We start from the raw sequence: 22,676 nt of genomic DNA on the forward strand, positions 1-22,676 counted from the left end.
AATCCATAATAAACCCCATGGCGGAGGTTACAAATGGTATAAAAATATCTAAATCGGCAGACCACCAGTCACTGTGGACTCCAATACTGTTCACAACTCCGTCAGGTGGGACGACAATCTCGAGGCGCCAAAATATTATTTTAAGGTAACGCCACATCTACTTGCCATATTAAGGAATATCTCTAAAATAAGGACGTCCGCCTCTTGAAAATATTTGTAAAACGGGTAAAACGAAGCAGGCAAGGATAGGGGTAGCTGGTGAAAAGCCAATCTGCATGAAAACTTTCTTGGCGATAGGGTCCAACAAAATAGAAGATGAACTCAATCATAAAGATACGTCTTAGAGTGCAGCATTTTGACTATAGAATTTCGATAGGCAATTTCTATGCACAGTAAGATACAAATCTGAAAGATGATTTCCTTAGAATGGAGGTGATTTTCTCCAGAGGTTTCGGTTTGAAATTTGTGCTCTTTATGTAGCTAATTGGGTAGCTTTGGTTTAATTTAGATAACGTTTTGTCTGAAGAGTATAGAGAAAGTGGGTGGTTTATTATTTCATATATGTTTACGTACGTACATATGTGAGTGCAATTATCAGATACATTTTTTTTGCCATGTGCATATAGAATAAGTTCCCTTCTCTTGAGACGAGCCTAGCCGGCTGTGTTTGTGCATAATCACTTTCATTCAGAAACTTTACGCTCATCAGTAAAACATTATCGCACCATCATATGGACAGAGTTACATTCAATCATATGCACATTAATAAATATTTATACGATGAAGGCATTGTTGGGCACATTGCAAAAAATGTGTAGGCTGTTTCGATTCATCCATTAATTAGTAAAAAATCACATTTAAAAAAGAAATCAAGAAATTTTTTCCAAATTATGAAATAAATTTTAAATTAAAAATTGCTTCAAATAAATGTTTTCATACACTTAAAAGCAATAAGGGCAACCCCCGGTTAATTCATACAGAAAGTGTTTTGTTCTTTTGACCAGACTCATGTAATCTACCTATATGTGTGTATTAGACTGGGTCGATTTATTAATCGATATCGCGCCATCGATTTTTCGATAGGATTTGGGCTCAGGAAAAAAAGTCCCACTACGCATACCCAAAAAAATACTTTTCGAGCCTGCGAAATTTAATTTTTTTTGACTTTTTTTGACTTTTTTCGACTTTGATTTTTAAGGTTTTTTTCATGACCTACTAAAAAAAAGTTCATATGTATGTTCATATGTATTATACCTACATGTCATAAAAACACATTCCAGGGTTACCCTAGGTTCTTTTTCCTACATGGTGATTTTCCCTTATTTTGTCTCCATAGCTCTCAACTGAGTATGTAATGTTCGGTTACACCCGAACTTAGCCTTCCTTACTTGTTATTTTAGTTTTTGACGGTTTTATAACGAAATGGTTGTATGTTGATCATATTACAAATGAATTAGCAATAACATCTTTCGACAAATACGAAACGTTGGAACATTTCTACTAAAGTTCGGAGTTTTGTTTTGTAGAAAAAAGTAAACTTTATGCCAGTGATAGTGATAGTAGAAAACTTGCCAATGCAACTAAAATTTATATTGGTAGTAAAATGTTCAGTGCACTAAAAAGTTACTGAACTGTGCCCAACTATGCATAGAGATACGCGAGTAATGAAATTATTTTATGCGCATGTCGCATGTCTAGTTTTAATTCACCCCATACCGGAGCGTCTCCGAGCATAATAGCAACGCAAGCACGTACATAATATATCTATGGTGACCATCCGTTCTATATTTACACAGTTGCGATATAAATTTATTACTTTTATAGGGGATGTTATGTGTATTTTTTATACTTTTTTTCATATTTAAAATTTAATAACCCTACATTTGTCAGCTTATTCAAGCCCCAGGTCAGTGCAGTTTTATGAAAATTTCCCTCTTGCACGGAAATAGATGCTTTTAATAGACCTATTGAAATTCGCCAAATAATAGGGATGTAAAGCATTGGCTCATATAGTTGGGACGTAGGCATGCTGTCATATTTTCTTTGCAGAATGAATTCCTCTCTAATGTGGAAGTTTGTCATAATTTTCGGTTGGGATGGCACCACCTTATCTGCAAGTGCTTTTGCGACGTAATATGTACTCTAGACAGTACACTGAGCCGGCACTGGAGAAAAAGCGCGATTAAGATGGTGATATTTTTGAACCGATTATGATTTGAAGCTCGCACTTCAAAGGGAGAAAGAGGTTTGGCATTACTCCAACCAGTGTGAAGTCTGCAGATTGAGAAACGTTTTTGGCGCCATAGAAGTGGAAAATATTTCATGTACCAAGCGGCATTGAAAGCGTCCGTGCCAGGTGACCTAGCGATGCGATTTTGAACTTCCTTCTTATTTTGAAGGAAACCTATCCTTCCACGGTCAGCGAAATTTTCTGTACCTGGGAACGCATTTAGTATTACCTCGGGTCGTAATCGAGCTAAGTGAGTTTTCTTGCTAGTGCCACGTAAGTGCTTACCTTTTTGGTGAGATGTATTGTTTCACGTACTTGTTGATCTACGCATATGGGCACTTTTACCATGGCTTTATTTCCCGTCCAAGTTTCTCCAATACTGCTCAATTTCTGTTGCAAGCGTTATTCTCGTGTCGGTATGGCAGCAAAATTTTTACCAACTACTGCACCGGGGACGTAAAGTCTTTCCTTCCTAATAAAGAACATATAGCAATGACTAAGACAGCTTCTGCGGAAACATCGGGATAAGTTGGAAGCAGTTTCAACCCTCGCTGGGTTGGACCTAGGTGATTGCGATTCGCTTGTTCCCATATTTCGTTGCATTCGCTTAGATTTCAGCACAAAAAAGTATAGTGTGCGAGAGAAGGTGATCATTTCTCGAAAACGGTTTATTAAATGGTTTGGTCATACGACATAGTTTTCAAGGAGCGGGTCACCTCATTTTACACTGACGGGACAAAAATGGACTACGGCGTCGATGCAGGTGTCTTTTCCGAACAGGTTAGTGCCGCAATCTCTATCCGTCTTCCAAACTCAGCTAGCATCTTCCAAGTAGAGTTATAAGGAATAGAGAGGGTCTGTTATTTCCTGTTGGCGAATCATGATACGAAGTATGTTTTTACTCAGACAGACCACACCCAATGGGATAACTGATCACAGGAATATTGACGACAAAGAATGATGAACTCTCAAAGGGCGGTGCATCGTTAGACATCACAGAGGTAGCCACGGTGCACCGACCACTTACATCAATAAACATAGATATTCTGACCCATCTCTAGAAAACGACAATTCGTAACTGGTATTCTATGGGCACCTGTAAAATCACCAAACAATCACAAACTCGGCTGAACTATAACCAGAAAAGAACCGAAAATTTTTGAAATAGGTTTTGAAAAGAATATTTAAAATCACGACCACAATTACAGAACATTTGTCGTTCCGCCTACATGGGGAACGAATGGGTATGCCCTTCAACGACTGGTGCAGAAGCTGTAGACAGGAGGGAGGAATATTAGTTCGCACACTTTGGATAGTTTTGTCTGACCCGATATAAAGGCAACATCAGAACGCTGGTTTGAATAAAACAAGGGTACAGCAGTCTAATGAGTGACTGGTTACAGGAGAAGGCGCATCAATATCAATATCTATCCAGCCGGACAGCACAGCAACCAACCAACCAACCGAGAAAATGAGCTTAATGATTTTTCGCAGAGATGCTTGTTTCTACATTCCTGTTGATCGCCAACCGTCATGTAAATGAATGCGTTAGATCATTATTCAGTTATTCATCGCCTACATCGTTTGAGAAAAAAACAAAACAGCGTAACCAGTCGAATAAAACTATCTTAGGCAACATTCGAAAAACCTAGCCTTTCACTGAACCTGGGGCTGCTGCATTTGCTATCTTAAACCCTCGTTGACCATAAGTCTTTTCGAGGTTAGATACTGCTCTCTCAGGGAGTTTCTCAAAATACTGAGAAGCGATCGCACTCTTTGAGTGGCAGTTATAGTGCCTCGAGCGCGTCGTATTTAATCGTGATTAACAGCATGCTACCTCGTCTTCTAGCCTGCGTCTATCGTTTTAGATATGGTACCTATTGAGAACTGTGATGCTGATGAGACAGTGCTCCCCTAATTATATGGCTGCCGTTAGGAGTTGCCCTCTCTCTCTCTCGTTTTTCTAGCAGTATCCAGCATGCACAGTGAGTAGAGAGAAAATCTAGAGATGGGGTCTCTTTTGCCGTGATGTTTTCCAATTGTCGGGAAAATATTCTAGTAATTTTTCGTATATCAGGCTCAGGGGATTTCTTAGGCTTCATGTTACGCAAGGCTATTTTAAGCGCAGCACTGTTGAATGGCTTCACCTTGACATTTTCTCCAATAAAGTGCCCGTCATCTCTGAACGGTTGGGTGTGAAATAGAAGGCCCTTTTCAATCAGTTAAAGCGACAGTTTCGCACTACAGGTTTAATGGCTATTTCAAAAGTGGTGCTAAGCGGATGCAGAGGGGAACAGTTGGCAGCCACACTTTTATCAACAACGCTTCAATCTTAAATTAATCAAGCCATGACATTATAAGAACCACTTACGGATGAACTATTTGCGAACTCGTTTTATTGGTCAGCAAGGTGATGGGGGTGAGTAATTGCCATTAAAAGAGTTATTTCAATGTGGAGATATTGGCGCATAGTCATAGTCAAAATAATGAAAATAAAATATTATTTTAATGTGTGAACTTTTTTCATGTAAAATTAAAATATACGTTCATAATTCAATTGGCAAAAATTTCGTGTTTTGCATAAAAAAATATTTTTCCTTATTAGCTACTTTGCTTCATATGTAAATCGATATTTCGAGCTTAAGGGTACTTTTTATACCTTTCATGAAAATGAAATGGTATATTAATTTCGTCACGAAACCGAAAATTGTAAGTCCTTAAAGGAAAATAGATAGACCCACCATTAAGTATACCGAAATAATCAGGTTGAAGAGCTGAGTTGATTTAGCCATGTCCGTCTGTCCGTCTGTCTGTTTGTATGCAAACTAGTCCCTCAATTTTTGAGATATCTTGATAAAATTTGGTGAGCGGGTGTATTTGGGTGTCCGATTAGACATTTGTCGGAACCGACCGGATCGGACCACTATAGCATATATCCTCCATACAACCGATTTTTCAGAAAAAGAGGATTTTTGTAATATCTTACCCAATTTAACAGATTGAAGCTTCAAACTTCACCATATACTTTCGTATATTGCACATATTGTTGCCTGAAAAAATTTATGAGATCGGTCGTAAATATAGTATATATCCCCCACAACCGATTGTTCAGATAAGGAACTTTTCGTAATTACTGCCCTATTTTAAGAGCTAGAGGCTTCAAATTTCAACGAATGCTTACATATATAGCATATATTGTTGTCTGAAAAAATCATAAAGATCGGTGGTATATATAGTATATATATGGTGGTGTATATAGTATATATATATATATTTTCGCAAATTTTAGCCCCATTTTAACAGCTAGAAGCTTCAAATTTCACCGAATACTTACGTATATAGCATATATTGTTGTCTGAAAAAATCATAGAGATCGGTTGTGTATATAGTATATATCTCATACAAACTTTTCGCAATTTCTACCCCATTTTAAGAGCTATAAGCTTCAAATTTCACTGATTGCTTACGTATATAGCATACATTGTTGTCTGAAAAAATCATAGACATCGGTTGTATATATAGTATATATCTCATACAACCGATTGTTCAGATAAGAAACTTTTCGCAATTTCTACCCCATTTTAACAGCTATAAGCTTCAAATTTCACTGATTGCTTACGTATATAGCATATATTGTTGTCTGAAAAAATCATAGACATCGGTTGTATATATAGTATATATCTCATACAACCGATTGTTCAGATAAGACACTTTTCGCAATTTCTACCCCATTTTAACAGCTATAAGCTTCAAATTTCACCGATTGCTTACGTATATAGTATATATTGTTTTGTCAAAAAATCATAGAGATCGGTGATATATATAATATATATATGATGGCATATATAGTATATATATATATAATATATATATATTTTTTTACGATTTCGGCCCCATTTTAACAGCTAGAAGCTTCAAATTTCACAAAATGCTTACGTATATAGCATATATTGTTGTCTGAAAAAATTATAGACATCGGTTGTATATATAGTATATATCTCATACAACCGATTGTTCAGATAAGAAACTTTTCGCAATTTCTACCCCATTTTAACAGCTATAAGCTTCAAATTTCACTGATTGCTTACGTATATAGCATATATTGTTGTCTGAAAAAATCTTAGACATCGGTTGTATATATAGTATATATCTCATACAACCGATTGTTCAGATAAGAAACTTTTCGCAATTTCTACCCCATTTTAACAGCTATAAGCTTCAAATTTCACTGATTGCTTACGTATATAGCATATATTGTTGTCTGAAAAAATCATAGAGATCGGTTGTATATATAGTATATATCTCATACAACCGATTGTTCAAATAAGAAACTTTTCGCAATTTCTACCCCATTTTAACAGCTATAAGCTTAAAATTTCACTGATTGCTTACGTATATAGCATATATTGTTGTCTGAAAAAATCATAGACATCGGTTGTATATATAGTATATATCTCATACAACCGATTGTTCAGATAAGAAACTTTTCCCAATTTCTACCCCATTTTAACAGCTATAAGCTTCAAATTTCACTGATTGCTTACGTATATAGCATATATTGTTGTCTGAAAAAATCATAGACATCGGTTGTATATATAGTATATATCTCATACAACCGATTGTTCAGATAAGAAACTTTTCGCAATTTCTACCCCATTTTAACAGCTAGAAGCTTCAAATTTCACCGATTGCTTACGTATATAGCATATATTGTTGTCTGAAAAAATCATAGAGATCGGTTGTATATATAATATATATCTCATACAACCGATTGTTCAGATAAGAAACTTTTCGCAATTTCTACCCCATTTTAACAGCTATAAGCTTCAACTTTCACTGATTGCTTACGTATATAGCATATATTGTTGTCTGAAAAAATCATAGACATCGGTTGTATATATAGTATATATCTCATACAACCGATTGTTCAGATAAGAAACTTTTCGCAATTTCTACCCCATTTTAACAGCTATAAGCTTCAAATTTCACTGATTGCTTACATATATAGCATATATTGTTGTCTGAAAAAATCATAGAGATCGGTTGTATATATAGTATATATCTCATACAACCGATTGTTAAGATAAGAAACTTTTCGCAATTTCTACCCCATTTTAACAGCTATAAGCTTCAAATTTCACTGATTGCTTACGTATATAGCATATATTGTTGTCTGAAAAAATCATAGACATCGGTTTTATATATAGTATATATCTCATACAACCGGTTGTTCAGATAAGAAACTTTTCGCAATTTCTACCCCATTTTAACAGCTATAAGCTTCAAATTTCACTGATTGCTTACGTATATAGCATATATTGTTGTCTGAAAAAATCATAGACATCGGTTGTATATATAGTATATATCTCATACAACCGATTGTTCAGATAAGAAACTTTTCGCAATTTCTACCCCATTTTAACAGCTAGAAGCTTCAAATTTCACCGATTGCTTACGTATATAGCATATATTGTTGTCTGAAAAAATCATAGAGATCGGTTGTATATATAGTATATATCTCATACAACCGATTGTTCAGATAAGAAACTTTTCGCAATTTCTACCCCATTTTAACAGCTATAAGCTTCAAATTTCACTGATTGCTTACGTATATAGCATATATTGTTGTCTGAAAAAATCATAGACATCGGTTGTATATATAGTATATATCTCATACAACCGATTGTTCAGATAAGAAACTTTTCGCAATTTCTACCCCATTTTAACAGCTATAAGCTTCAAATTTCACCGATTGCTTACGTATATAGTATGTATTGTTTTGTCAAAAAATCATAGAGATCGGTGATATATATAATATATATATGATGGCATATATAGTATATATATATATAATATATATATATTTTTTTACGATTTCGGCCCCATTTTAACAGCTATAAGCTTCAAATTTCACTGATTGCTTACGTATATAGCATATATTGTTGTCTGAAAAAATCATAGACATCGGTTGTATATATAGTATATATCTCATACAACCGATTGTTCAGATAAGAAACTTTTCGCAATTTCTACCCCATTTTAACAGCTAGAAGCTTCAAATTTCACCGATTGCTTACGTATATAGCATATATTGTTGTCTGAAAAAATCATAGACATCGGTTGTATATATAGTATATATCTCATACAACCGATTGTTCAGATAAGAAACTTTTCGCAATTTCTACCCCATTTTAACAGCTATAAGCTTCAAATTTCACTGATTGCTTACGTATATAGCATATATTGTTGTCTGAAAAAATCATAGACATCGGTTGTATATATAGTATATATCTCATACAACCGATTGTTCAGATAAGAAACTTTTCGCAATTTCTACCCCATTTTAACAGCTATAAGCTTCAAATTTCACTGATTGCTTACGTATATAGCATATATTGTTGTCTGAAAAAATCATAGACATCGGTTGTATATATAGTATATATCTCATACAACCGATTGTTCAGATAAGAAACTTTTCGCAATTTCTACCCCATTTTAACAGCTATAAGCTTCAAATTTCACCGATTGCTTACGTATATAGTATGTATTGTTTTGTCAAAAAATCATAGAGATCGGTGATATATATAATATATATATGATGGTATATATAGTATATATATATAATATATATATATATTTTATACGATTTCGGCCCCATTTTAACAGCTAGAAGCTTTAAATTTCACAAAATGCTTACGTGTATAGCATATATTGTTGTCTGAAAAAATCATAGAGATCGGTGGTATATATAGTATATATCCCATACAACCGATTGTTCAGATAAGAAACTTTGCGCATTTTCTTCCCCATTTTAACAGATAGACGCTTCAAATTTCACCATATGCTTACGTATATAGCATATATGTTGTCTGAAAAAATCATAGAGATCGGTGGTATATATATTATATACCCCATATAAACTCTAATTTTTGCCCCCTTTTTACGGCTAGAAGCTTCAAAATTCATCAAATTTCATCAAATAGTTACGTTTACGTCATTTATTTTTGAAATACGTGATTCGTAGTCATAGTTTTTACATGCAGACCACAAAAAACGTCAAGCTTTGTATCCTCACACAGATTACCTACCTATTTTTTATTTTATATTTATCTTAAAAATCGTTTAGATATGTTCAAATTTCACCAAATGCTTACGTGTGTAGCATATATTGTTGTCTGAGAAAATCATAGATACCGGTGGTATATATAGTATATATCCCATACAACCGATTGTTCAGATAAGAAACTTTGCGCATTTTCTTCCCCATTTTAACAGATAGACGCTTCAAATTTCACCATATGCTTACGTATATAGCATATATGTTGTCTGAAAAAATCATAGAGATCGGTGGTATATATATTATATACCCCATATAAACTCTAATTTTTGCCCCCTTTTTACGGCTAGAAGCTTCAAAATTCATCAAATTTCATCAAATAGTTACGTTTACGTCATATATTGTTGAAATACGTGATTCGTAGTCATATTTTTTACACGCAGACCACAAAAAACCTGAAACTTTGCATCCTCACACAAATTACCTACCTGTTTTTTATTTTATATTTATCTTAAAAATCGTTAAGGTATGTAGATCTGTTCACTATATATTTCTTATCTTATACATCTGATTATTCGGAGATTACGAACGGGATAAGACTATTGTTCAGCCCCATTCATGAAAGGTATGAAGTCTTCGGCACAGCCGAAGACAGTCCCGTTCTTACTTGTTATAACTTAGCTTGGACACAGTTTCATTCTCTGCAAAAATTTGAAATGCACTGAAGCAAAATTAATCAATACTCAACACAGCCGCTACAGTAATGGCAAATATCTGTCGCCATAGGCAGAACAGCCAAAGTCACTTTAAAGCGTGTTTCAAAATCCTCATTTTATGTTCTAGCTAACGATTTAAGCTTAAATCATGACATAAATAAGTTTTATTATTTATTTGATTTATTTGTCACCCAAAGTAAAGTTAACTTATTCAAATGTAGAACAAAATATACAGTTTGGTTTCGTTTGCAAAACGTCTACTTGAGATTTTCAAATAATAATTTAACTTTAGCTCTTATGCCCTTATATTTGAAACGGCTTTTTTAAAATATATCACCATTACAAATATCCTTTAAGCATTTAAGTGTAGCAAATGTACTTTTATGCCTAAACAAATATACATAATTACTGGAAATGCACTTTCCTTTGGTTGTTATTGTAAAAAAATGATTTTGGCCGCTGGCACAAATCGGTAACACCAGGGGAATCAAGTCGTTTTCCACCTGGTCTTTCAAGCGGAGTGGGAGTCGCTCTCTTCTTCTGCTTTCACAGGCGGATTGCGATAAGAATACTTTATTGGCCGGAGCATCATCTTTCATTCGCCTAACATGACCTATGCGTAGACGCTTGGCTTTAATTCGCTGTAATATGTTGGTGTCCTCATAAAGCTCGTACAACTCATCATTAAATCTTCTTCGGGACTCGATGTCGCTAACTCATTGAGGGCCCATACGTTTTTTGAAAAAATTTTCCCTCGAACACTCCCGATGAGGTTTTGTAGGTATCATCTATGGTCGGAGTAGCGAAGAAAGTTGTGACACAAGGAAACTTTGCTATCGAAAAATTGTTCACGAAATAGACGGCTGAGGATTTCTTCTTTCGGCCTTAACACCCGTACCTGACGATGAAGCCTAGCAGTGAGAGCACACATTTTTATCTCATTACGTACCGTAGACACCATGCAGACAAACCTTAACAGGAACAAACATTTTCCATGCCCATAATGTTTGGATGGCTCTAACCGAAATTACCCGTTGCGACGCTGAGCTGTAAAATAAAACATAGGTTCATAATTCAATGGGCAAAAATTTCGTTGATTGCGTAAAAAAAATAATTTTTCTTTATTATCTGCTTTTCTTCATATGTAAATCGATATTTCGAACTTAACGGTACTTTTTATAACTTAGCTTGGACACAATTTGATTCTCTGAAAATTAACCGTTTGTAATGCACTGTAGTGAACAAAATTATCCAATGCTAACTACAGCGCTACAGTAATGGCAAATATCTGTGGCCATAGGCAGAACAGCCAAAGTCACTTTGAAGCGTGTTTCAAAATCCTCATATTATGTTCTAGCTAACGATTTAAGCTTAAATCATGACATAAATAAGTTTTATTATTTATTTGATTTATTAGTCACCCAAAGTAAAGTTAACTTATTCAAATATAGAACAAAATATGCAGTTTGGTTTCATTTGCAAAACGTTTACTTGAGATTTTCAAATAATAATTTAACTTTAGCTCTTATGCCATTATATTTGAGCCGGCTTTTTTAAAATATATCACCATTACAAATATCCTTTAAGCATTTAAGTGTAGCAAATGTACTTTTATGCTTAAATAAATATACATAATTACTGGAAATGTACTTTCCTTTGGTTGTTATTGTAAAAAAATGATTTTGGCCGCGAGCACAAATCGGTAACACCAGGGGAATCAAATCGTTTTCCACCTGGTCTGTCAATCGGAGTGGGAGTCGCTCTCGTCTTCGGCTTTCATAGGCGGATTGCGATAAGAATACTTTTTTGGCCGGAGCATCATCTTTCATTAGCCTAACATGACCTAGGCGTTGACGCTTGGCTTTAATTCGCTGTAATATGTTGGTGTCCTCATAAAGCTCGTACAACTCATCATTAAATCTTCTTCGGTATTCGATGTCGCTAACTTATTGAGGCCCATACGTTGTTTGAAAAACTCGAAATTTAGGTAATTTTTTTGTAAACAATTCCGGATGAGGTTTTGTCGGTATCATCTATGGTCAAAGTAGCGAGGAAAGTTGTACACAAGGAAACTTTGCTGTCGAAAAGCTGTTCACGAAACAGAAGGCTGAGGATTACTTCACTCGATTTTAACACCCGTACCTGGCGATGAAACCTAGCAATGTGAGCACACATGTTCCTCTTTTATTTTTCAAATTGTCCATGCCAATAATGTTTGGATAACTCGAACCAAAATTACCCGTCGCTACGTTGAGCTGTATAAAACTCAATTTTTTTAACTCGGTAAAAAGTAATGGTGGTGTTGAGGGTAAAAAGTCCCTCTTATTAACGTTTGACTGGAAGGGATCCAGCGACTTCGCAAAAACAACTGGTACAGTTAGGAACGAGGCGGTGTTGTGGTAAGAAAGGGCACTGAAGAAAGAAGAAAACGGCTACTTTAAAGTAAAAATGTGAGAAAGGACGGAGGAGCGCGAGTAGCTTCAGATGCTGGCTGATAGGTTGCGTTAGGTTGACTTGGCCGAGAAATAAAGATCACATGTACCCTGAATGTGTCCATAGTGTTTGACGACCAAACGGAAAATTTGGGCAACAGGACTTATGTTATAGAAAAACTCCGTTCTCTTGGCAAATACTTTAAGTTATACAGGATCTAGCTAAGTCGGAATAAGCCTGCTTAAACCGCGTATAAAGTGATATTTAATGAAAGACTGAAGCCAGTGAGCTAATTTCACTTTATCAGTGAAGCCTCAGCCTGGCAAATCTTCTATCACTATACGAAAAATACTGGAGAAGATAATTCTAGCAGCAGATAGAAACCGCGAGGGTACAGTCCTTTATAGAATAGTGACAATTACTTGCGTATGCTGAAGATATTAGTACCGTTTGCCTTCACAAACGTACTGTTACGTCTGCCTTCTCTAATTTGGATAAAAAAATAAAGAGAGTTGATCTTGCGTCGAATTAGGACAAGAAGTATTTGCTCTGTCACCCAAGAAAGAATCGACTTATTGGCAGGCACTGGTCACTGTCAATGGATATAAATTGGATACTGTGAAGGACTTCTTTTATATGGGAACCAGCATTAACAGCGAAAAAAAAGTGAGCTTAGAACCCAGATGGAGACTAACTCATGTAAACTTTGGACCGAGAAGGCAATTGTAAAGTAAAGTACTCTCTCGACTAAGAAAAAATCCGCTCTATAAGTTTCTCATCATAGCTGTCCTGATAGATCAGGCAAGGTGTCCAAGGGTTATACTATGACCCTTGGAGTATTCCAGAGAAAAGTTTTGAGTAATATTTATAGTCCTTCCCGAGATGGCATGGTAGAAAGTTTAAAAAAGTCGAATGCCTTTCGAATTTAAACCATACACAACAAATGTCAAAAATTTTTAACTTAAGTTTACCTATAAAACTCAACAACAACAACAATACAACAATTTCTCATAGTAAAACGAGCAGTTGTTAACAGAAAGCTACAAAAATATATGAATGCCGCTCATCCTAATTGATGGCGTTTGGATGTCAACAGCTGATTTGAATGTGGATACCAAAAGTACACAGAAATGTGGATACGTAAAACTGTTTGCTAAACTTCTGTTAGTATGTGGCTAATCCACAGATACATGAATACATAAATATTCGCTTTCTGTCAATGGATAGCAGCAGCAGCAACAACAGAAACTTCCTGTCATAGATTAGTGCTGTGTTGTTGTTCATTGGTGTTTCTTTATTTTCGAATTTTCGCTATTACAGTCGGTGTTGTTGTGGTTGTTGTTACGGGCACTTGCAACAAAATTTGCTGTCAGCATCCTTGAAAATGTTTGCTGCAAAATTTACTATCATGTTGCGGTTGATGATGTTGCATGCATCATGTCTGGCTGGCAATTTTTTAACTGCAGGAAGAGGCTGTAGCTGCCTCAACTTGTCTTATATCGCTACTCGTTCCAACTACAATGTGAGCCTATATCAATGGCAATGTTGTGTAACATTGGAGCGATTCTTTGAATGCTCTTTTGAATTGCCTTGAATTTAAGTAGTTTATGTAGACCTATTTATTTTATAGAATGACTAGACTTTCAAACAGACTGAAAAGCATGATGGAATTATAGAAGGTGGCGGATGTAAGCAGTTTCTCGCTCTAACTCCGCCATCTTGAACGCCCTTAGAAATAAGAATGTTGTCGCTTTATAAAACTACTTTTTTATTCAGAGGAAAAAATGTATGTAAAACTATACAAATGGTTTTTTTCTGAAAAATATACAACGGCATCACTTTTTTTCTCAAGTCCCGTTTTGTGTTGACTTTTATATGATTCAAACGTGTGACAATTCTCATTTAATAATTTTGTTTATTTGAACAAAATTATTAAAACTAGCATATTTTCTTAATTAAATTATGGTAAGATGTTGCAATATTAATATAAAACGATAATAAATGTTTTAAATATATTTTTGCAGCTTTCCTTGTAGGTTTTGGGGTAATTCTTCTCAACACTGCTAAAATTCGTCCAAAAATATCGGAAGTGGTGTTCAAAGACGCGCTTTGGACCCAGGACCACGAATCCGAAAGCGGAAATTGAAAATTTGATTTCTTTCGAGAGATATTTGCAAACCGTGACGTATCTCATTCACCACCATTCTGAGACGAACTCTGCGATGTTATCACCGCTTTCCTTGACAAAGACTAGCCGGACAATAGCACCACTGCCCTCAATGGACCGGAAGTTAATGACCTCAAATCATTAGGGTTACAACTTTTGTCATGGTCAGCATCAAAAGTGGCAGTAGCCGGGGCTCTTGTGGTTGTTTGGTTGATTGTCTAATATACTCTGTGAGTGTTTTACTCAAACCGTTTGGCTAGGTCAATATACCTGCTGATGTCCTTTATGGATCATTTTGATTCCGCCCTTTAACCGGGTGGTACCTGTCATTGAAAGGCCAAGTTTGCTTCGTGTGCCGTTTCCGCTTCAGACATGTTTAACGAAACATCGGCCTTCAATAGTCCATCCACTTTTACATTGCCGTCAATGTTCCTGTGACCGAGTAACCCAGTGAGTGTAGTAGGCGCAATTTTTATGCTGTGGGTACCGCCCTCTTACATCTATCGCCGCTTAAATGATTCTCTAATAGGAAATTACATGCACTCTCTAAGCCAAGTAGCTTTTCTTTTGTTGTTATTTTTATGTGGCGGGTCCACACCCAGTACATTATACCTTTGTATAGTGATCCAATTGATTTATAAGTCAACTGAGATGGTAGTGCTAGTACCTTAATGGTACTAGTTACCTGAACGTACCGGAACTACATCCTGCAAAGGATAGTATTCCCCAAAACCTTCGGGGAATGTCTTTATCATCAAAACAACAACAACCTTCGCTATATAATATAGACGAAATGCTAGTTTTAACAACACTTGTACTCCTATTTGATGTTTCCTACAAATTGGCAGGACGGCACCTTCAATGTTTGTGGCAGAAATACTCTAGGAGTGTTTGTTAAACCTTTTTCTAATTGAAACAAAAACGTGTTTCCAATTTTTGCCAGGATCTCCGGTGTGGTAGGCGGAGTAAGCTACCACCACACCACCGCGGCCGTCATTGTAGCACCTCCCTTGATATCTTTACTTTCATCGAAAGCTAGATGGGCGGACCGGTGATCGATGCTCCCCTTAGATTCAAACTCACTGCCTACAGTTGGCCTTTGCGTCGAACTTATATAATGTATAATGTATACGTTATGTTCGTTAGAACATGCTCATGACAATGTCCCGAACGGGCATCTGAAAAGTTGCAACTGCTCGCTTGTTATCTTTACTGTCAGCGAAGGCTTGGCTAGATTTGTACACACTCTGTTCGGTTTCGGACCCCCTACCTATAGTTGGATGCAGCGGCGAATTCAATGATAGGGATCAAGACTAAAGCCAAAACCTCAATTAATATTCCACCAAATGTATCTACCTGCTGCCTTGTCCGTCCTCCTGTTGTGTGTTCAATAACATTTTCCCCTGATGTAATATATTAAAAACTGCTTTCGTTAATACTCCAGGACAGGATTACACGCCCAAGAATGTCGAGAGAGAGTTCAAAAGACACGTTTTTACCTCGGTATTAGTAATCCATACAATAACCCCTGGCCGCTCCAAAACCGGGATAGAACCTCTTTGTGCATACAATTTTCAGCGCTAATTTTGCAAATATCTTTAGGCATCAGTAAAATATATACTTTCAGGTTATTAATATCGAGCTAAAAACGTGTCTTTCGACACCTCTGTCGACATTTTTGCTCGTTTATAACCATTCCACCTCTGTCCTTAAGTATTACCAGCAAAATTGATGTGTTCACAAGAAGTTTATAAGTTGAAAACGTCTCAAAATTTAATAAAGCCATCTTCATTTCATAATTTTTATGATAAAATTGCTCAGTAATCAAACTACGTACACTCCTTTCTATATTTTATGATTATTTAAAAAGTATGAATTTAAGTACTATTTCAAAAAGAGGCCATCTTTTATTCCCCTTTTCTCGTGTACTTCCAAAATACAACCTGGAGCTCACTGGAGCTAAGGGCGTTCGATATGACAGTTGTCAAATCTTCCTCCATCTCCTATCATTACATTATGCTGAAAAGTTTCGTTTTGGTTGAAAAAAAAGGCGTAAGTACCAAGTACTCGTGAAGTTAGATATGTTAACATATAATTAGAAGTTGAACCAGAGCTATTTTTGCAATAACAGAAACATATATTATCGGGCTAATTGGGAAGAGCTTGGCGGGTTTCTTGAGGGTAACAACCGATAACATCAAGTTATTGTTTTATTTTCGGCCTAAGATCGAAAGCGAAATTATCGTTGAGTTAACGGTATGTTATCGCCGAATTTTCGACTTTTTCTTATCGGCTTATTATTAAAGGGTTACAGATGTGTAATCAATTTTATATTGAAGTTTTATCGGTATCTGTTTCCTAACAGACCTGATTCCTCGAAAATAAACCAATAATAAATTGGTCAGAAAACGATAAATTTTCGATATCAAATTGATAAAATTTTGATAAAAAAATGAAACAGTTTTCGATAGCGAATCTATAACTTTCCGATAACAACTTGATAACATTCCAAATCTTTGTTGATATATCGGCCTAAAAAAACAATCTTACAAATCGATCGCAAGTTCGAATCGAGCTCACGGCTTAACAATAATTATTTTATCACAATAATACATTTTTTCTTAATTGAAATTTTTTTTTTTTAATTAGAATAGGAGAAAAAAATTTTAGACCACTACCAAAGCTCGTTGTATACATCCAAATCGGGAACTGCTAAATTCCTTCAACGGCAACGTTTAGGCGCCGCTGCTATAACCATTCAGCTATCACAGCAGTTATTTGTTTGTCTTAATTATTTCTACTTCTATCCTGTTTCTTGCCAATTAATATTCATAACACTGCGACATCTGTTGCAGAGTGGATGTGAAACTGACCTAACAATAATTATTTTATTCTAATTAAAAAAAAATTTCAATTAAGAAAAAGTTTATCATAACAATAATAATGATAAAATAATTATTGATAGGCCTTGAGCTCGATTCGAACCCGCGATCTTGCAAATTTTTTCTTTATTGCTTACGTAAAGGCACAAAATTTGCATATACATAAGTTTATTCCAAAAAAAAAAAACATTTTTGTGGGAGAATTTATATCATTAAACTTAAAAATTTTATGCATATAGTTGAGGAATTTTAGTGTTAAAGCAAAGAAAGAACTTTAAATAATTACATGCAAATCAAAGTCTATTTATGTTCTTTGTTTTTTTTTTTTCAATAATAATTGAATAATTTTTCGGTAACATATCGATAATTTTTTGGTAACAAATAGATACATTTTTGGTAGCAAACCGTTTGCAAATCGAAAGCTTCCTAATAGCATATGGATATTTTTTCGATAAATAATCGATATTTTTTTCTGTATTAACTCAAAAAAAATTCGATAAAAAAGCGATAACTCCTCGATACAAAATCATTAACCCAGCGATAACTTTTGTTATTGATAGCAAATTTATAAAACTTCGATAATAACCCATTAATTCTTTTCTATCTCGTCGATAACACACCTATAACAAACCGATAAATCGTAGATAACCAATCGATAGCTCATGGATACAAGCCCTTAACATTGTGATATCATGCCGTCCGGTTTCTGTTCCGGCTCCGTTTTTGGTAGAACATTTCCTCTACTCTCTTTTTCTTTTCACAATTGAAACCGAAAAAGTCGGAGGAATCAACTATCTAGACCTCACGATAAATATTGGTATTAGATAGAAAGCCAACGGCCATCGACAACAGCCTAAAAACGCAGCATTAAGGCATGTGGTACATAGACTTGAAAGGACACCTCTTACACGAGAAGCATATAAGAGAGAGCTTGAAGTAAACAACGGATATAAAAACACTAGTAGATAAGCTCAGAAGGACGCATGGAGAACCAAAAAGAAATAATGAAAATGAAAATAATAATACATGGACGATTATGACATAAATTGGAAAAGCAACATATAAACTGGCAAACTTTTATAAAGAAAATACAACATTAACACAGCGTTCAAAACATCGAACAATTTAGGGCGAAAAATAAAAACTAACACTAACTCAGAGGATCCGTTTAGCAGCCACGGCGTATCCAAGCTTACCTGCGGATGCCAACAAAGGGCGGCAAATAAGAACAAGGTTCAGAGAACACATTAGAGATTACAAAAAACAAAAAAAAAAAAACACGGAATCCAAACATTATACCAGATTCCAACTGCGCAAATGACATGAATGTTCCCCAGCAAATATCAATAAAACACTCAGGGTCGTTCGCATACAAGCAAAAGGCTGACGCCTGAACGTACTCGACAACATGGATAGCTACGAACAGAAAATATTCGACGGTAGAGTAATAAACGAAAAGATAAAAATCAATTTCTGACACAATATTTGACCACTTAAAACTTCTTTACAAGAAACAAAGTAATCGCACAGGTACAACAGACAAACACACATCAACAAATAAACCGAAAATAATAAACGCACCAAAGCAACAAACCCACGAAGAAGGTAAAACGACTAGAATTACAGAATTTTATCTGCTTCAGTCAGCCACCAAACATACTACAAACACATACACAAAAAATCCATTTTGACAATACCTGCACATGTACCTACGAACTATAAATACAAGACAAACGATAACACTGATGATGGCACAACGCCGAAACTGGTTTTTCTCGAAACCAAATTTGATAAGGGATGACGGAAAATCTTTTCTTCATTTCCTTTCCCTTCATTCTTAAGATAACCTATATGTTTGCAAAAAAGAGCTTTATATCAATGGTACTTCATTCCCAAGTGGATTTATAACAATAAATAGGAATAACTTCTGTTTATAAGAGTTGATCCGGGATTGCCCGTATCGCTTTAAATGTATGAAAACATTTATTTCAAGCAATTTTTAATTTTATAATTTATTTAATAATTTGGGAAAAATTTAAACAACGTGACATCAGGACGGGCAAGGCGACAGCTGTTTCGATTATACCTTGTAAATATCTTCAAAGCCGTTTCTCCCGGGAGTGCGATTCGAACCCGCACTCCTACGATAGTTGAAATGGCTACAAACGCATTCAGCTACGTCATGCCTTAGTTGTTGTAAAGTTTTTCCCAATTGCCTTCTTTTGAATATATTAATCTTCTACACATCACATACTTCGTACGTAATTATGTGTTGAAGTTATGCATGTTTGTAAGGTGGTTTCAGAGAAACTGGTATTGTTGCTGTTTTTGTTCAATTTATAGAACTACAACGAATTAACCAAATGTAAACATCAAATTTAAAAAACTGGTTGTGGCACCGTCCCTTTTTTGTCTAAACAATTTTCAATGTTTCGGGAGCCATAACTCGAATAAAAATTTACATATCGTAACAAAATTGGGTACACATATTTTCCTTATAACAGGAAATATTTCAGTAAAAATGGGTAAGATGGGTTAAGGACCACGCCACTTTTATATAAATGACTTCAAAAAGGGGCGCAGGCAAAAATAACAAGTTAAATCTTAGCGAAAAATAGTTTTGTACCAATCGTATTTCTATTGTTCTTTTATATCTTTATTTTAAAATAAACAGTAGGGAAATCCCCATATCTGAAGAAAAACATTATTACCCGCCCAAACCGTTAGCCTCTGTATCCTTTTTGCTTCTTTTAAACGAAAATTAGTTCAGAATAGAACCATATGTATATGTATTATTGCGCAGCCTTGTAGCACTATTAAACACACAAAACAAAAGACAACAGCATTTCAAGTGTACAGCTGGGTATGTAATGTTCGGTTTCACCCGAACTTAGACTGCCTTTCTTGTTTCCACATCACTCTGGAGTGCCGTGACTACAATTTCGCTTTCATTCTGTATTCCACCATACCAATCGAACACACTACGCTTACAAAGACTACTCTTACGCTTACAATTGCCTTACACTTACATTCTAGACTGCCCCATACCGTGCGTTAAGATGCTTATAGATACACACTTTTTTCGAGATCAAATTAGGCGTATATGGGATCCACAGACACCTGTCGGGTTTCATGAGAATATTTTTGAAATTTATTTAAAAGTCATTTGAACCTGAACTGATTGATATGATTTTTTTTTACTTCAAAAGTTTGTATCACCCTCATAAGCCCATATAGATAAATAAAATATCCTTGTACGTATAGCAATTGAAGCGAAGGAGTATTGCAATTCTATGAATGTAATTATTTGCGGCGCAATTAAAGAGCTTCTTACACTAGCACAGCCCTCTTAAGGAAATGCACAACTGCACGCACATTCATACATACCTACATAACATGCATTAGAAAATATTTGTGTTTGTATGCATTAAGGGACGGAAATCAATTTACACGTCAAAAGCGTGTTTAAGTGTCAAAAAGGTCCTTGGCGGATTGAAAAAAGTAAGAAAGCAGTGACGCAGGGTTTACATGCAACAAATGCATATGTGCGGTGTGCGGTGTGTGTATGTTGGTGCGTGTGTTGCTTGTGTTACATGTTTTTCATGCACACTTTGACGTTAACTTTCCTTATGCTGTATGCAATTCCATATAAACAAATATACAAATATACAAAGATGGTTTCGAGGGGAACCTCTCTAGTTTGCAAATTAAGTGATTTTCCTTTTGCCATTTGCGGTCATTAGCTATTCATGTCACACACATGCAAGAATGCGCAATATGCGTGAGCTATAAATTACCTACGACTATTCAAATTTGAAAAATTTCAATTAATAGATTGATAAAGTGGACTAGTATTTCATTAAAGATGTTGAAAACTATATTAAATTGTATAACTTTACATAAATAATTACGGCAACTACGTCAGAATCTCATTAATCAATCCAGTAGAATTGCACACTCATGGCTAATTGTATGGAAATATGTGTTTGCTGTATATTTTTTGTAACGGAGTTTTCCTCTCGCTGAAAATATTTAAAGGAAGCTTCCTGTTTCACAATTAATGATGCCAATTTGGATCACCACGCAAGGTGAGGCCTGCCTTCCCTTGCCCCTTCAAACTGAGTGTAGGTCTACCCCTTCATCTTCTTCCAAACTGCGGTTCGCTTGAAATACTTTTTGACCAGAGCATTTTTCTCCATTCGCATAACATGATCTAGCCAACGAAGCCTTTGGGCTTTTACTCGCTGAACTATCTTCATATCTGCATAAAGCTTATACAGCTCACCATTACACCGAATTCGATACACGCCGTGTGCATCACGGACAGGACAATGAATCTTCCGGAGAACTTTTCTATCGAACATTCCAAAAGCTCCCTCATCTTCGCTCAACACCGTCCATGATTCCGAGCTAGAGAAAACTTTTTCTTTCAATTGCATATATAGTCCAAAGTAGCACTTGTTCACAAGAGTTATTGTCTGTTTGATTTGGTTGCCAGATAGAAGAATTCTTTCACAGCCCCAAATTTATACCCGCTGTTAGTGTTGTTGTTGTGATAAAGACACTCCTGAAGATTTTGGGGAATATTATCGATGTTGTTGGTCCTTTGCTGGATGCAGAACCGGTACGTTCCAGTAACCATTAAAGTACTAGCCCGACCATCTCGGAAACGATTTAGTATGACCATGTGGAGTCTTCTAGGTCATCGAGCCTTCCCACCCCTAGATATATGAGAAAATTGGGGTCGTCAGAGCCTCGGCTGCTAAAGAAACAGGATTCGCCATGGGTAGGTGAGGTTGACAATTGGGTGGGAGACATTATAAATAGCGCTGCCAACATCTTGAAAGCGTTGCGCTAAAGAACCCCTTGAATCAATTTGGTATACTAGTCGCCTTTTACGACAGGCATACCTGCCGTGGCTAATTCTAAGCCCCCTAACCCGCGGCGGGCGAATTCATATCCGTCAACAGTTTGTATGACATCTGAGTAGGGCAGTTTAAACTAGATTAAATCTTAAGCGCGCATTTGGTATGACACCTGTCGACGTGTGGATGCCGACTACTTTCCCTTTCGCATAATCTCCCTCTGGGAAATGTGTGTCGGGAAATGCCTTAAGTGTAGCGACTATTCCCCGTTCTCTTTCTTTATTAGTCCGTGGACTATATCTCCTATAGCTGGAACTTTTCTCAAG

At 35.8% G+C, this 22,676-nt stretch overlaps 1 protein-coding gene and 1 pseudogene across 1 annotated transcript in view; one reads left to right on the plus strand and one right to left on the minus strand.

Annotated features, from left to right (window-relative positions):
- Positions 1 to 22,676, plus strand: part of LOC137250787 (uncharacterized) — an 865,562-nt gene that overhangs the window by 43,033 nt on the left and 799,853 nt on the right. The window lies entirely within an intron of this gene.
- LOC137250793 (zinc finger protein 574-like) overlaps positions 10,445 to 22,676 on the minus strand; it is a 94,606-nt pseudogene continuing 82,374 nt past the window's right edge.

This window comes from Eurosta solidaginis, chromosome 4, assembly GCF_040869045.1.
Source record: "Eurosta solidaginis isolate ZX-2024a chromosome 4, ASM4086904v1, whole genome shotgun sequence".
NCBI classification, from domain to species: domain Eukaryota; kingdom Metazoa; phylum Arthropoda; class Insecta; order Diptera; family Tephritidae; genus Eurosta; species Eurosta solidaginis.